Below are 17,963 nucleotides of genomic sequence, written 5' to 3'. Positions count from 1 at the left end.
TAAGAATTGATCTAATTTCCCTTTCAGAATGCTTAGAACATGGAGTGAGGTATGATTAGCAACATGAATGGTTGAAAATCTATATACAAATTGGTTGAATCTTCCTGGTCCCTTACACTTTCTGAGCAGTCAAGAAGCTACCCTACCCACATGCATCATAGGTAATGCTTAGTCTGGAGAAACTGAGCCCAAGGAGCCTCTGAGTTCAGAGACAACAGGCACACAGGATAAGGTGTGTGTGTGTGTGTGTGTGTGTGTGTGTGTGTGTGTAGGAAGAGTGGTAAGATAATGCAAAAATCTACATGCTGAAATGCAAGACCAGCAGGCTGCTTCTCCTGTCTAGCTCCTAGAATCCTAGACAACCAGGTTAATATCCTCCACCCATCAACACACACCCATGCACTTCTTCCAGTCAGCTTCTCACTTTTGCATATGAGAGGACAGCCAACAATCAGTGGACATTCAAGAAAAGACAATTTATGGGGCGCCTGGGTGGCTCAGTCGGTTAAGCATCTGACTTCGGCTCAGGTCATGATCTCGCAGTCTGTGGGTTCGAGCCCCGCGTCGGGCTCTGTGCTGACAGTTCAGAGCCTGGAGCCTGTTTCAGATTCTGTGTCTCCCTCTTTCTCTGACCCTCCCCTGTTCATGCTCTCTCTCTCTGTCTGTCTCAAAAATAAATAAATGTTTAAAAAAAATAAAAAAAAAAGAAAAGACAATTTAGGAGAGACAAAAAACAAACAGGAAAACACAACTTGCACAATAACAAAGACCATCAGTGGAACAGAAGAAACCAAATATAGTTAATACCATCAAGGGTGTGAGAAAAGATAGTCTGCCTATGAAACAAGAATGGGGTCCTATAATGAAAGAAAAATTCAGAGGGCAATTTTTAACTTTGGAAATTAAAAAACAATGAACAAAAAGAGGTTTTCTTTGGCCTCCACCAGTGGCGTGGCATGGCTCCAGAGGGGCTGGGGACATACAACCCCAGAGTCTGCAGGAGGAGATGTTGCCAGCAGGCAGGTTGGCATGGGCAGGGGCATGACGCTGGGGCTGTGAGGTTGAGAGGAGATGTTAGTGCCAGTGGAGAGTCAGATGCCTTTTGGGGGCACTGCTAAACTGGTGGGTACCTGACCCAGGGAAGAGTCTGTCCGGTCCCTCTGTGCTCAGCCATCTCTAGGCCAGATGCAGCATCTCCTACCTAGTTTGAAGGATCTGGGGGCGTAGATCTTTGGCAGTCTGGAATAAGTCCAGCTATCTGAGCTATTGAAAATCTCCCTGGAGTAAGAACAGAAATTGCAACCACAAAAAAAGAGGGCCAAGCTTGATGAAGGTTACCCTTGAGAACAATAACATTTTGTGTTGGAGACAGGAAAATGTAGAGACCTAAGGGATTTAACCAACATTTTGGGGGAATCTTGCACATAAACTTTCATCCTGGCTACCAATATTTTGGACAGATCCTTGGCTTTTACGACAGGGAGACCTAAGATTTGCCTCACATTGGAGTCTGTTGTGTTTGCTGGTTGCCGGCATAGTTGAACAAGAATGCATTTCTTCCACTCCTGAAGTAATCCAAATTAGTCAGTGTAAATGCACTGGTTCTGACAGAAAATGAAGGGAAAATATAATTCTGGAAAAAATTCAGAACTATGAAATGGAACAGGCTGCTGTCTTGAACTTTGTTCTACTTGTATAAGAACATTATACTTCATATTTCAGAAAGGAAGGAAATATCGAGCCTTGGTAACCTGGAAGCTCAGCTGAAAGCTTACAATTTTCAACTAGTCTTTTCAAAAGCAAAGCCATCTGTGTGAGCTTTGTACCTCCTCAATCTGGAAGTACAAACGTAAGTCAGCAAATAATCACGAATATTCCTGCTTGTTATAAAGCATTTGAAGATTAATGACACTGAGTTCTTTTATTGGAGGGAAGTAGTTTCTAAGTGTCTAGCGGAATATTTTCTCTCAAATGTTACAAGAAGTTGATTTGGGTTGTTTCTCGGTGCAGAGCCCAGACCTCCAAGACAGCAGCTAGGGTATTTCTGAGTTGTAAACAACACTAGTGGATAGCCACCTTGATGAAAGTGAGGACTCTGAAGAGGTGGGTTCTAAAGAATGAAGTCTCAGCAGCTCTGTCTCCATTGCAGTGATCAAAGATGCACTGTCTTTTTCAACTTGAAAGTGGCACAGTTTCCGTGCTTTCTGTTTTAGAAATCTAATTGTACTGTGTCAGAATTTAAAGTATGTATATAGTTTATAAGCAATAAATGGAGGACTGGGTAGTTTTTCATTCGGCCCTCGTCGAGGCAGGAATACATAGACTAGAACACTGTCGTCTATAATTTTTCAGAGCAGATCTGGTCTATTTTCATATTCTAAACTATCAAATGGGTTAGGGACTCTCAAACAATTGAAAATAACTTAAATATAGGCACTATGTTTTTCACTTTAAATAAAAATGATCTTTAGCTACATGTTAATACGATAATACATTTTGTGAGAAAGGATGTAGGAAGTGGAAGGAGAGAGCATTTGTTTTCTTGATGAAGTATGAAGTAAGAGGCAGAAATCTGCTGAGAATAAAACAGAGTCCAGTCTGAGAGGGAAAGAGGTTTCAGGGGAGCAGGTTCTGAATGGGTTTTGAGGGGAATGTTGAAGGGAACTAATCAGGACAAGTAAAGTCCTGAAATGATGCAGAGGTCCTAGCCAATGTTGGAAACCATGAATTCAGTAGTGCAAGATCAAAGAAAGAACCAGGGGCTTTTTATCTAGCATTACCAAGTTCCAAAATGCAGAAACCAAAAAAGGGTAACTCACTGCTCTAGGATTTGGGTTTGCAGGTTGCTGGTGATGAGGAACTTCAGATGAACAACCTTGTCAGTGAGAAAAGAAGGTAGACTAGGATGAAATCAACAAATAAAAAAAAAAAGGGGGGGGGTGGAATCCAGGGCCTGGAGGGTTTGTTGTGATTCCTGTGCATATTTGGTGGGAAGGGTAGTATATAAGAGGTGAAAAATCAAGAATTTGTTGACAATGAATGGAATGTAGAACTTCAAAGTTTCAAGTTACCTCTTCAAGGCACATACCTTAATTTTTAAAAAAAATTTTTAAATTTATTTTTGAGAGAGAGAGCATGAACAGGGGAGGGGCAGAGAGAGGGAGACACAGAATCTGAAGCAGGCTAGCTCCAGGCTCTGAGCTTTTTGCACAGAGCCTGATGCGGGGTTCTAACCCACGGACCACGAGATAAGGCATGTCCCTTAGAAAAGGGCTACAGTGCAGAGGGGGAAACGGTAAGGCAAAAGAGGTCTAGGGCATTTGAAATTAGGATGTGAATTTTTTGTCTATGTAAACTCTGAAATCACCTAGAATTGTGGTACAAGTGTGGCAGAGAAAGACTATGAACCAGCTCTGAAAGTCTACATTGAGAAAAGTGACCTTAACAAGCACAATGTAAGATAAATTGTTTTAAATGAAGATAGATTTTTATTGGAAGAAGAAAATGTAAAGGTCAGAAAGCAGAGTTAGGGGGTTGGGGGAACGTCACCTCTACAATCTCTCAATATACACACTTTCCTGTGGACCTGGAGAAAAGAATAGCTTCCAGGCTTACGTGAATACTGAAAGTCATAATTAATCAAGGCCTATCTTCCTGTAGCATCAATTTCCACGGTTGATAAACAATTTCATACATTTTGGATTCATACAAACTCAGATACAATTGGAAGTAAGTAGGATGCGAAATTTATGTACATGTTAATGATAACACAAAAATGTCAAAGAAATCTACACTTGGGAAATGCTGCTTTGGGCTAGTACTCTGGTTCCTTTGGAAGACTTTCTTTCCCCTGTCGTCTGTATGAAGAACTTTGAAGAGGTCCTGAAAGAAAGGTTGGGATGCAGGAAAGAGTCTTGCTCTGCAACGGATAAGGTGGCGGGGGGTGGGTGGGGGGTGAAGGGGTGGGGGAGTGGTTGGGGTTGTTCAATAGAGAAAAAGATTAGAAAGGGAAATCTGAAAACAGTAACGGTCAAGTGCCCTGGCATAGAAAAGAGGAAGTGTGGGATGTTAACAATTTTCAGTCATTACAAGAGGAATGAGGATCATTCAAAGGTCATCAACCTCAGAGATTTCCTATTCTAGATTCTGCACTCATCATGTTTGTGCAGGAAGTACTGTACCCTGCCTGCCTCTGGGAAGCACTGAGTACCATGTGTGAGGAGATTCTCAGCAAGCATCAAGAGTTCTGATTAAATCCAAGGCTTTTCCATGTGCTGGGAGCTGTGAGGGGTTGCTAGTCCGTTCACCGCAACCCTCCAGGTAGCTCATAATTAATTCAAACAGTGACAAGATGACTTACTTTATGGCTCAGCAACTCTTTCTTCCAGGTCAGAGACAACCAGTGAAGACCTCAAAACAGGATTTTACTTTTTCCCTATTTGGTTTCCGTGATGCTTGTCTCTCCAACCTCTTGACAACAGTAAATACTTGCGAACTGCTGAACAATGTTGAGTGCCTCAGCAAACTTAACTTTTAAGTCACCAGATGTTTTGGTCTTCCGTCCTAATTATTTTGTTAGAACTGTTTTTTTTTTTTTTTCAACGTTTATTTATTTTTGGGACAGAGACAGAGCATGAACGGGGGAGGGGCAGAGAGAGAGGGAGACACAGAATCAGAAACAGGCTCCAGGCTCTGAGCCATCAGCCCAGAGCCCGACGTGGGGCTCGAACTCACGGACCGCGAGATCGTGACCTAGCTGAAGTAGGACGCTTAACCGACTGCGCCACCCAGGCGCCCCTGTTAGAACTATTTTTAAAAATCTTTATTTATTTATTTATTTAGAGAGAGATGGTGGAGGAGGGGCAGAGAGAGAGAGAGAGAGAGAGAAGGAGAGAAGAAGCCCGACTCAGGACTCGATCCCACGAACCGTGAGATCATGACCTGAGCCAAAATCAAGTCAGATGCTTAACTGACTGAGCCACGCAAGTGCCCCAAGAAGTAATTACCTTCATCAACAAATGTAGCAACACCAGCTTCCCCCCCCCACACACACACATAGAGCTTTTCTCCCCCAGAGAGATGTCTGAAAATGCATCTGAGTAGACATACCCTAGAATCTTTGAAGCTCGTTTCCTCTATTGCCAAAATAAAATGATTGTGTTATTTTGAAATTATACAGCACTTTTGACCCAGAAAGCTTTGTGAAGAAATACTTCCTTCTTCAAATGTTATTGGATATTGAATTACAGTCTCTGTTTTCCCTGTCAGTGAAAGTGATCACATTATCCTCAGACCAACTAATATCATGACTTATTAATAATCGTGTAGCAGTAATTTGGTCTGGTATGGCTATGAACAGTGAAATAAAGGAAACGTTTTATGAGAAATTCTGGAATTTAAAGAATTATGTTTTTTATGTAGCCTGAAAGACAGGCAATCATTTCCAGAAGAACTGAATGCCAGCCAGTTGGAAAAGACCGAGTTTGGAGCAATTGAAAAAGGAATTTTTCTAAAAAGACAGGCAAGTGGCCTCAGGAAAGGAGGCTTGCTAAAATGTGCTGGGTACAGGCAGATAATAATAGGAATTGCCAAATTGGGTTTTTGAGGATATTGAGATGAGGCTTAACTTGGAATTATTGAGTTTCAATCTAGCAGGAAAGACAGAGTAACACCTGGGGCTGTTCTCAGTGGTTTGCTAGCGTGGGTGGGGGGTGGTGGTGGTGGTAATAACAAAGTAATACTAACTCTGGGATGAATTGTTTAATTTTTACTTTTAAGAATTACTGTTCTCTTCTAGGTACTATAAAACAGCTATATCTACTAAACAAAATCTGAATTTATTCAATCATTTAAGCATCAAATGATTTACTGAATTTTTTAAAAAGATGGCTTCACTTGTCTTAGACAACTTCATAACTGTTGAGAGGGGATGGGGGTTGTGGATACTCAAAGATGACATGACTTAGTCTGAAAAAGAACATTTGTGACATAAGAACTAGGACAACGGTACAGGTGGATGATAAAAAACGTGACTTGGTTTGAGCACATGCAGGGTGCCTGGTGAAGAACCCCAGAAGCATTTTGGAAGAAAAAGGATTTTGCAAGGGATAGGTCCTAAATTATGAAATATGGAGAAAAATTAAAAAAGAGGTGAAATTTGAATTGGTATGGAACAAACTTTGTGGTAGATAGAATAATGGATCTGCAAAGATGTTCAAATCCTCATCCCAGAATCTGTGATTATTACATGGCAAGGAGAAATTAGGGTTGAGGATGGGATTAAGGTGCTAAATCAGCTATTCCAGGAAATTATTCTGGATTATCCAGGTGGGTTCAGTATAATCACGAGAGTCATCAAGGAAGAAGGAGACAGAAAAAAAGAACCAGAGAAATGGCATCATAAAAAAAGGCAACCATCCATTGCCAGCTTTCTCACTAGAACAAGTAAGCAATGCAGCCCTACTAACTACGGACACCTTGATTTTAGCCCAGTGAGACTCCTTTCAGACGTCTGTCCTCCAGAACTGTAAGATAATAAATTCATATTGTTTTAAGCCAATTAATAGTGATTTGTTACAATAGGAAACTAATACAGATGTGAATTTATGAGAACTGATATGATTGATAAAGGAAAGAAAAGAGCCAAACAAATATATGATTTTTTTTTTAGCTTAAGTGGTCAATTGGGATAACAATGCATTCAGAGAAGATGGCAGTAATTGGCCATCAGAGATGATTTTGGTGGGAAGATGATGAAATTCAACTGATTTATTTTGAGTTTGAGGTAATAGAATGATATGAAAGCATCAATATCCAGATGAAAAAATAGATTTGGATTTGGAAATTGACAATATGGAGAAACTATGAGAATAAAGGATTAATCTAAAAAGTATTTTAGGCAAAAACAGAATGGTTGAGCTTTTGGCGATTTTCAGGTTTAGGGGTAGATTAAAATGAAAAAGATAAAATAATAGAGCCATCAGAGAAGCAGATGGGGAATCGGTAAAGGACAGAGATGAATTCACAGAGAGTTTGAGGTATGAAATTAGAGTTTAGTAAACATCTGCTGAATGAATAAAATAGAAGTATCTTAGAAAGTAGACAAAGGCTCAGACTGACGTGTTAAAAGTGGCCTTGCTAGTCAAGAGTGATAAAACTCTTGACAGTTATAAAAGTATAAACCTATTTTTATACATTATTATGTACTTGGTAACTGACTAGGTTATTATATATTCCAAAAACACAGATTGGCATTTAGGTCCTGAAAAGTATCACCTAATAGTAGCATATGTGAACGCTTGTTTCACTGTGGACTTGCCTATACTGAATGTTAAAATTTGAGGAGGATCTCAAGTGCACCGACTAAATTGAGGTATATTCTTTGGTACGTTATTAGTCGATGTATGGCAAGTGTTTATTTTTATAGTTTTATGCCCTTCATCTCCCTATATGATCTCATTCCCATATGCTTTTTCTTGATTTTGTGCTTACTTTATATCCTGTCAATCCACACTCTCCATAAAGGTGTCAGTGTGAAATATACAGTATTGTTGCATGTAATGCATACACATTTGTGTATGTGTTGCGTTATATTTCTTACTTTTTTCACTCGACCTATATAGAACTGGAAAAATTTTTGCATGAACTTATTGGAATTATCCTTTTCAGTAACGCCCTAAGTTATCTAGTCTTCTGTTGACTGATATCTGGAATGCTTCCAACTTTTTACTACTATTGTACTTCAAATGAGCAGTTTTATCTATGCCTTTTTGTGTACCTCAGCAAGGGTTTCACTGGAATTATTCTTCTTTTTGTGGGATATATGCATACCCTTATTTGATTACTAGTCAATAGAATTTATTTCCAAAATGAGTGCCACGGATGCCATCTAATGCATCAGGGTTTTGTTCCCTGCATCTGCATCAATACTTGACATTATTTGAACTTTTTCAAATATGATGATAATACAACGTATACCATTATTATTTTTATGTGCACTTCTATGATTACTACTGCTATTGGTCTCTCCATATGTTTGTGTGTGTACATATATATGTATATATATACATATATATATTTATATGGTGTTTTTGTGTATAAATCGCCCATTCATATAATTTCCCAATTCTTTCTGGTTTCCCCATTTCTTGATAACTTATAATACTTCTTTGTATATTATAGATCTTAATCCTTTGTCAGTTTTAGATGTTGCAAATACCCCCTTACTTCTAACTTCATTTGAGAGGTCCTTGTTTGAGAAAATCTTTACCTTTGATGTAACACTATACACAATTTGCTTTCATATTATTAATGCCTTTTGTTCTTATTTAAAAATAATTCTCCATAGAGAGATAAAAGATATCAGAATACACTTCCTACTAACGTTGTTGTTTTTCTTTTCACAATATCCTTTCAATCCTGGAGCTTATTTCTGTGACATATGGTCATAACTTCATTGTGCTTTTCATACTGCGAACTAATTATTTCAACATTGTTCACAACAGAGTCCATACTTCATCCACTATATGCTATGTTAGTCTTTTATCTTTTCACATCTTATGTTACTATTTGGACCTTGGGTCAATGATTCAAATTTAAGTTTACTGTTTTAACTCTAGAAATGTTGAGAATTTCTCTTTGTGTTCAATGCTTTTAAATATTTCTGCACTGCATATAAATATGTACTGCTTTACATTTTCTGCCCTCCTCTGTACTCCATGAGGCTTCTCAACTGAGGGTATGCATCTTTATTTAGTTATAAAAAAATGATGACTGTTATATTTTCAGTTCTTTCCTCTCCATTTTCTTTGTTTCTTTTTTTTTTTTAATGTTTATTTATTTTGAGAGAGAGAGCGTGAGCAGGAAAGGGGCAGAGAGAGAGGGAGAGAGAGAATCCCAAGCAGGCTCTGGAGCTGTCAGTGCAGAACCTGACACAGGGCTCAATTACCTGAACTGTGAGATCATGACCTGAGCTGAAATACCAAGAATTGGATGCTTAACTGGCTGGCCACCCAGCCACCCCCATTTTCTTTTTTTTTTCTCTTTCTGGGATTTCTATCAGATAGAAATTGATACTTTAACCTTTAGTTTTTGCATCTTATAACTTCATTTTTATAGAGTTAGGGTTAAGTTTTGTACAAGCACATAAAAGCCTATGTCATTCATTTCAATAGCCATGTAATACACTACAATATTATTATGAATAATTTTTTGATGGATATTTAGGTTTCCAATTTTTACTACCACAACAAATAAATCATTCTACTGTGTCTATTTTGGTGCTCATCTATGCATAGTTCTTTTGGATTGTTTTTTAGAAGTAGAACTGCTGAGTCAATGGAGATGAACGATTTTATTTTGATAGACTGTCAACTTGTTTTCCAGAATGGTTTCTGCAATTTGTACTCCCACTAAGAGTGTACAAAAGTACTATTCCTCATTTCTATGCCAAGGCTTGATGTAATCACTGAAATTCTTGTCAAACATATGAAAAATAATTCCTTTTTATTTTGCATTTTCCTTATAACTAATCGGGTTGAACATATTTTTGTATATATTTATGTAGATATTTGTGATTATCCATTGTGACTTACATCCTGTCCATTATTTCCATTATTTTTATTGTTTTTTTTTAATTGACTTTAGGAACTCTGTGTGTGTGTGTATGTGAGTGTGTGTGTGTGTGTGTGTGTATGTGTATTTTAAATAGTAATCTTGGCCAGTAATATAGTAGTATATGGTGCAAAATTTTCCCCATAACCTTGCTGAAATTTTAGCTTTATTTATGATTTATTTTGTTTTAGGGAGTCTTTAGTTTCTAAGAAACAGAATCTGTCAGTTTCTTTTCTTTGGATTTGTGTTTCACTTAGAAAACATCTCTACCAATATTGACTTACAATTTCTTCTACTGCTTTTGTAATATTAATTAACCTGGAATTTACACACACACACACACACACACACACACACGGAGATCTATTTTTCTTTAATGTGCAAACCCAATTTTTCAAATACTAGTAACTGAATAGTCCACATTTTCATTTTTGTTTACAATGCTGTCTTCACCACAAACTAAAGTATATACATGGATCTGTTTACAGAGACTCTTTGTAATATCTTTTAACTTCTGTTATTCATGTCTTTCATCACTAATTTTATTTAAAAAAAAAGCTATAGCTCTATTTTCCATAGCATCTAGCTATATTTTCTATAGCATCCTTAGTTTGTTCTTTTCATGAACTTTAGAATTAGGTGGGTTTTTTGTTTGTTTGTTAATTTCTTTGATCATTGATTGAGGTTATATTAAAATATAGATTATTTAATTGTTCTTCTATTGCTCATGACCCATCTTTTCCTTTTCCAGCTCTTCTTTCAGGTCTGTCAGTAAACGTTTATAATTTATTTTTGTATCCCACTCTTGATTTTTATAAGTTTTTAAGTCATAATCCTTGGTTATTTGTATTTTCAAATTCTCTGATTCTTTAGAAACATTTGATAATTTTCCAAATTTTGTTAGATAGTTAAGATTTTGAACCATTCATAGGTTGCAATTATTTTCAATTCGTTTTGTTTTTTTCTTTTTGAACTATTTCTCTTCAGTGAAGTTTTCATAACATTTTTAAATTGAGCTATAACTTACCAACAGTTAAATGCACAGATATTAAGAGTACTATTCAATCAATTGGAAAATATATAAATCCATCTGACCAACATAATTGTTGTTTAGTTCAGTAACATCATAAGAGAAAGTCCCTTTCTACTCCTTTCTGTTTGATCACCTCTCCCTTGCTTCATGCCAACCACCATTGTTCTGATTTCTATCACTATAAATTAGTTTTCTATGTTCTAGAAATGCATGTAAATAGTCACACTATATTTACCCTGCCTATATCTGCTCTGCATGGTGTCTGACTCCATTCACTCACATGGTATCTCTGAAGTTATTCTTTGTTTTTGTGTATATCAGTAGTTTGTTCCTTTTTATTACTGAGTAATATTTTGTTGAATATACTAAAATTTGATAATATATTTGGATTGTTTTTCAACTTTTGGCTCCTATGATTAATTGGCTCTAATAAGTTTTTGTTAAAGATTTGGAGGGAACATATTGGAATTGAATTTTTTTAATGTAGGAAGAATTTTAACTAATCAATAGAATCAAATAATAAATTACAGAGATGAAGGAATTAGCAAAGATATTACAATAGCTATTTTAATTATGAGCCATATGAATAAGAAGGCAGAAAAAAACACGATCATGAAAAGGAGAGAGTTCAATGATATAAGAAGACTCAAACTGAAATTTTTGAGGTAAAAAATACCGTATCTGAGATGAAAAATAAAGTAGATCATACTATAGACTGAATGTCTGTGTGCCTCACAAATCATATGTTGAAATCTAATCCTCAATGTAGTGGTGTTCGGAAGTGGGCATTTAGTGGGTGATTAAGTCATGAAAGTAGAACCTTCATGAATGAAATTTGTGCTCTTATAAAAGAGGCTCCAGAGAGCCTTTTTGCCCCTTTTACCATGTGAGGACACAAGGAGAAGATGACCATCTATGAACTGGAAAGTGTGCCCTCACTAGATATCAAATCTTCTTGTGTCTCGAACTTGGAATTCCCAGCCTTCAGAACTGTGAGAAATAAATATCTGGTTTTTAAGTCACTCAGTCTTTGACACTTTTGTTATATCAACCTGAAAAGACTGAGACAGCTTTCACATTAAATTAGACCCAGCAGCAAAAAAGACCAATGAACTTAAACACAAGCTGTAAAAACTATACAAAATTATGTACAGACACAAAAAATGAGGGAAGAAATAAACAGAGCATCAATGACCGGTTGGATAATAACAGGCAGTCTAACATGCATACAATTGCCATCTCAAAAGGAAAAAAGAGAGAGAAGAGATGAGAGAAAATCAGTTGAAGAAATAATAGTAAATATTTTTTTAGGTTTGGAGGAAACTATAAGTCTACAGACCCAGGAATCTCAATAAATTTTAAGAAGAGTAAACCTTATGAAAATCACTCTAAGGCACATCTTAATCAAATTGTTGAAAACCAATGGTAAGGAGAAAATCTCAAAAGTATCCAAAAGAAGTAAAGACAGATGACTTCACTATGGTAAAACTTAGATAAATATAATATTTGTGATTAGTAGTATTCAATTGACTTAACACATTTAATATAGAGTATAATAAAATTATGGAATATGAACCCCCACTTTTGAAGCACTTTACCATTAATGTTTCATAAAATTGTCATTAAATTACCGAGGGAATATAACAGTAGTGAAAAATATGTATCAAAAATTAATATTGGAAAAGAATGTGGATCTTGCTTCTAAGATTTGAGGAGTCTACAGGCTATAGAAAAGGAGACAATGTATTGGGGAAGTTATGTTATCCTTTAACTCACTGCATATAAAACTGTAGCCTAATTCAGGAAGAACTGAAAAAACCATTACTGTTACCTAATTTTGAATGGCAAGAGCTGGATAAGAGTGTGGGTGCACAGCAGTTGGTAAGAAGCATAACTTGATCCTAATTAAGTCTACCACCAGAAATTTCCTGGATGCCAGGGTTTGTGCAATGGAGGGAGCCTGCTGTACAGATTATTCTCATATACACTTTTAGCTAAATCAGGGAGACAGCTGAGGGTAGTTCCCAGTGAGAGCTGTCAAGCCAATGAGAATAATTTTATAGAAAGCACTGGGACAACTGCATAATTACAGACAAGAAAATCTTCAGCAAAGAAGAGAAAACCCAGGTTTAACTGCATCCAAGTGCAATGTCCTTGATCATTAGCTTTCCAAAGTAAAATTATAACAAATGTAAGTTTTTCTCTTGCTTTTGTGACTTACATAGGACCCTTTCAATTTCTTACAACCCATCTCAACCCCACAATTTTTCAGACATAAGATCTCTAAGGTTAAGTAAACCAAAAGGTTGACAAATGTATTTATTGAATGTTTTACTCTGAGGAAGTAAAACAAATGCTATAAAACAAACTTACTTACAAAGCCTATAAAACAAACTTACTATAAGAAATTAAAGAAACTTAAAAAAAATCCATAATCTGTAAATGTGTTAAAATTCAAGAAAACCAGAGTAGAACATCATTAAAAATCCAAGAAAGATACTTAGAGATTAAAAATATGACTGCTGGATTTTGAAAATACAATTAAGGTTAAAAAATTAAAAAAAAAACCCTGGGTATTGGGTTAATTTTGTCCTCCAAAATTAAACAGAAAAGAACGCAACGATAATTGGGACAATAAGATTACATGAGAACACAGATGATGAAGTTTATACTGCCAATTCTTTTCTATGTGTCTGCAGCAACAGGATGTTTTAAGATAATGTCTCAGTGTTTCACAATTTAAGTGATGACAGGTACATTGAAACTTCCAAAACTGAGACACACAGAGAAAAAGGATGACAAAAGGCAACCATAATATTCAAGATTGTGGGGCAACTTCAAAAGATATAACAAACATATAATTGGAATACAATAAAGAGAAGAAAGAAAACAGAGCTGAAGGAATATTTGAAATAATAATATCTGAGAACTTTTCAAAATTAATGACAAACATCACAGATCTAAGAAGTTCATAGAACACAATGAAGGGTAAATACCAAAAATCCACACCTAGGCATATCATATTTAAACTGCAAAAAACCAAAACAAAGAGAAAATCATGAAAATAGACAGAGGGGATGATGAGGGAAACTTACTATAGATCAATAATTTTTTGGTAAGAATTATGGCTGATTTCTTTTCAGACCTACGCAGGCAAGAGTGATATATATTAAGAGGGCCAAAGAAGACATACTTTACTCATATCTACCTCCCTCCACCGACAATAATTTGGCATCCATCCATAGACAAAAGAGCCTTTGTGGGAGCTTTGAGAATCCAGTTAAGGTGTGAAACCTTGCTGCCATCTAAAACCAGGAGGAGCTGTTTTGAGAATGAAGGCTCACAGCTAGGCGGCTGACTCACTGAGAGTCCCAAACACAGATCGGAAGCAGCTCCATAAACCCTGAGGATGCGACTACTGTCCCACTTGGCTTTGGTTCTATTACCCGCACCACATGTCAAGGGACCTTGGAGGAATCACACTCACTTGTATGTTGTGCAACAGGCATACAGAACTCAGTGCTGACTGTGGACCCTGAGGTGGTCTGTAAACCAGCTCCAGCCTCTTTTGGCCACACCTGGAAGGCTATAAATTCTAAAAGGGTTCTGTAACTGGGCTCTGGCCTATCCCAGCCACAGTCCACAAATAGTCATGCTGACACCAGGGACCCAACAAGATATATATTTGTACCTCTGAGTATCCTGAAAGGGCCTTATATAGGGCTCCAGTTCCTCATAGTCACAGTCTTCCTGCAGACCTAAAATGGTAGGATCTCAGCAGGAGATATGTCCATCTGCACCACCAGGGATCCTGAAAGTGCCCTTTATTGGACTCCAGTCTCCTCCCACAATCGATGAGTAGGTCTGCTGGCAAAGGGAGTGGGCAGGGGAAATTCCCAGGAGATCTACAATTTGCCTGACAAGGAATTCTAAATAATTACCTTAAAGAAGCTCAATGAAATATAAGACAGATAAACGATGAAAAAAATTATGGATAACAATGCATTAACAAAATGAGAGTTTTAATTATAAAATAGAAACCATAAAAAAGAACCAGACAGAAATCCAAGAGCTAAAGAATACAATGATAAAACTGAAAAAAAAAAATTCAGTAGAGAGCTTCAACAACAGACTTGATCATGTGGAAGAAACAATCAGTGAACTCAAAGACAGATCATTAGACATTAGCCAGTTAGAGGAAAAAAAGCAAAAAGAGCAAAGAAGAATGAAAAAAGTGTACATGAATTATGGGAACATTATAAACATTATAAACATGGCAATCCCAAAGAGAGAAAAGAAGCAGAAAGATTATTTAAAGAAATAACAGCTGAAAACTTGCCAAATTAAGGGAGAAATATGGACATCCAAGTACAGAAGTTCAAAGGATCCTAAACAAGATCCACCCAAAGAGGATCACTCTGAAACACACATAATCAAAGTATTAAAAGTCAAAGACGGGGCGCCTGGGTGGTGCAGTCGGTTAAGCATCCGACTTCAGCCAGGTCACAATCTCGCGGTCCGTGAGTTCGAGCCCCGCGTCGGGCTCTGGGCTGATGGCTCAGAGCCTGGAGCCTGTTTCCGATTCTGTGTCTCCCTCTCTCTCTGCCCCTCCCCCGTTCATGCTCTGTCTCTCTCTGTCCCAAAAATAAAAATAAACGTTGAAAAAAAAAATTTAAAAGTCAAAGACAAGGAAAAGATTTTGAAAGTAGCAAGAGAAAAAGAGCAATCATATACAAGGGAACCCCTAGAAAGCTATCTTTCTGCATTGATTTCTCTACAGAAACTTTGTAGGTCAAGAGATGGAGGGATCCTAGAATGGAATGCAGAATGTGAAAAAGATCTGTCTGTGCTACCAGTGTATGAAACAATCTCATTGAAGAGGGTGGAGGCAAACCTTTTGACCTAAGTAGATGAGTGGAATCTATAGCACCAAAGGAAAGCAAACTTTAAGTAAGCATTGTGCTCTGTTCCAGTGGTAACACTGTTTCCCACGTGTATGAGTTAACAATTCTGAAACTACTGTAGGTGTATACTGGATTAAGCAATTGAGTAAGTAAATAAGACAATGGGAGCCAGGCTTCTCAGTGATGGATTTGGAGGCTGCAGACAATCAAAGCTAAAATAATTCATGTGGTAATAATGGATTAGACTCGGAGACTTCAGTGTGAACTCGTGTCTAGCTTAATATAGTACCGATGTTCACATATAGAAATGTTTATAGATATGTGCATATATATAGGTTAATATATATACATGTATTCCCTTATTCTGAAGGATGAGGAAGCCTAGACGCAATGACCCCCAAGTAGCAATGAACACCTAGATCTCGGTTTCAAATAGTATTTTCCGTTCAAAGAAAAAGGCCTTTTTTGGGGAAATGGCTGGTCCCAGCATTAGGTCAGGGAATATTAAAAATGAGCTCAGAATATCTTATAGTATCAGAAAGTACCACAAAAAGTAAGGAAGCAAGGAAGTGTTCAAAAGCAAGGCAAAACAAAACAAAACAAACTTCCAAATCCCAATGATCAATACTGGTTCATTAATTGTGACGAGTGTACCATAATAAGGTATGATGTTATTAACAATGGAAGCTGGGTCTGGGTGAATGGAAACTCTTTACCACCTTCTCATTTTTTCTGTATATCTAAAACTATTCTAAACTAAAATGTTTATTTAAAAAGTCTGTGCTGGGAGTAAATTTTTTTTTCTTTTCTTCCCTCACAGTAAAATGTTTTCTTTGATTTGTAATTCTGTCGTGCATGTCATTTATACAGTAGCCTAAAATAGAAAAGCCACCAAGATAGACTCTTACTAATGTAGTTTGTTACTGAATATACCCAAGAGAAAAAGATCAATGGGAGACAGAATGTCCTTGCGATATTCCAGTCAGAGACCCTGAAGAAAACCACAAAATTCTTGGAAAAATTTCCTATAGGGAGAGTACAGAGAACCTCAGGAACCAGCTGGGAGTGGGGCTGTGAGTTTGCCCTTTTAGGCAAGTACAAAGGTGATTCTTCTTCATACTAAAGATAATGGATCACTGTTTTATCATGTGATGTGCTACTGGACACATAATATATACTGTTTCTCTAGACACTCTTTAATCTCTATCCCTGGGAAATAGTCATTTAATCCAAGATTGGTATTCAATCTAACTGAACCATGACCAGCTCATATTTCTCCAATTTTCTTAGAGATTTCTATAAAAGACCTTGCCTATACCCACAAACAGCCTTACAAAGAACTTACGACCAATAAATATCCCTGACCCGAACACTTGGGGTGTAGAGATGAACAAAATAAACCTGCTCCTCATCCTGATAGAGATTACAGTCTGGTGAGAAAGACAAATATTAAGTAAATAATTATCCAGACAATGAATCAATTGTAAAGTGAAAAATGCTATGAAAGACTAAGGATATAACAGGAGAATCTGTCCAATATTTGTGTTTCTAGGTGGAGAGGGGTCAGGAAAAGAATCCATAATGAAATGGTGTTGAACCTGAGACATGAGGGATGAATTGGGTTGGCCGGATCAAAGCTGGGGAGATGAAGGAAGTGTCGATCAAGAGAATGAGAGGTTTACAGGCGGAGGGAATAGCATGTACAGTAGGTCTCTGTGGGAAAATCCATTGCATGATACCGCTATAGAGACATCGAGATTTGAGAATTAGATTATCCATTCAACCAAAGTTGATCAGATTTTTATTATGTGCCAGGTGTTTGCATGAAAGGGGGCCCTCTGTGGTTGGAACACACATAGCATGGAGAGAAGGAAAAATATACTAGTATTAAGTCTCTTAAAACTTCATTTCACAAAATTCAAAAATTATACCACTATAATCTTTGTAGAAGTGTTCTTCAGACAAGATAGTCCCTTGGATTTTTCACTCTATTTTCTGCCTTTTTGAATATTAGGACATTAGGTTCTCTCCAGACTTGTAGTAGCTCATGTATTCACCAGAATTTCTCAAAAATTAATCCATCGTATATCCTTCAGCCAACTCACTGGCAAGTTATTTTACCATTTTTGCAATAATTCACCTGCAAATACATTATTTGCAATTATTGCAAATAATTATTTGCAATAATTCAACTGGCCTCATTTTGAGATGTAACTGTGTCTCTTTAAATATATTATGTTCTGGCTTTCAACGCCCTCTTTTTGGTGTGTTCACTCTACTCTCTATAGTTATTCATCCTGCAGGAGAATACAAATACAAAATAGTTCAGTGTCATTTTCTTCCTCATAATACATCAACATTTCCTCAAGCTGCCCCATTGCCGGTTTCTGCTCCAAAAAGTGGTCTTTTAATAT

At 36.9% G+C, this 17,963-nt stretch overlaps 1 pseudogene; it reads left to right on the top strand.

Moving 5' to 3' along the window:
• The first annotated feature begins 912 nt into the window (after positions 1-912).
• LOC125170658 (cyclin-G2-like) lies at positions 913-5,605 on the top strand (annotated as a pseudogene).
• Positions 5,606-17,963: the final 12,358 nt, after the last annotated feature.

The sequence above is a fragment of the Prionailurus viverrinus genome, chromosome B4 (assembly GCF_022837055.1).
Source record: "Prionailurus viverrinus isolate Anna chromosome B4, UM_Priviv_1.0, whole genome shotgun sequence".
Classification (NCBI taxonomy): Eukaryota; Metazoa; Chordata; class Mammalia; order Carnivora; family Felidae; genus Prionailurus; species Prionailurus viverrinus.
Note: the sequence above shows the minus strand (reverse complement) of the source record. Positions and strands in the feature narration are given on the sequence as shown.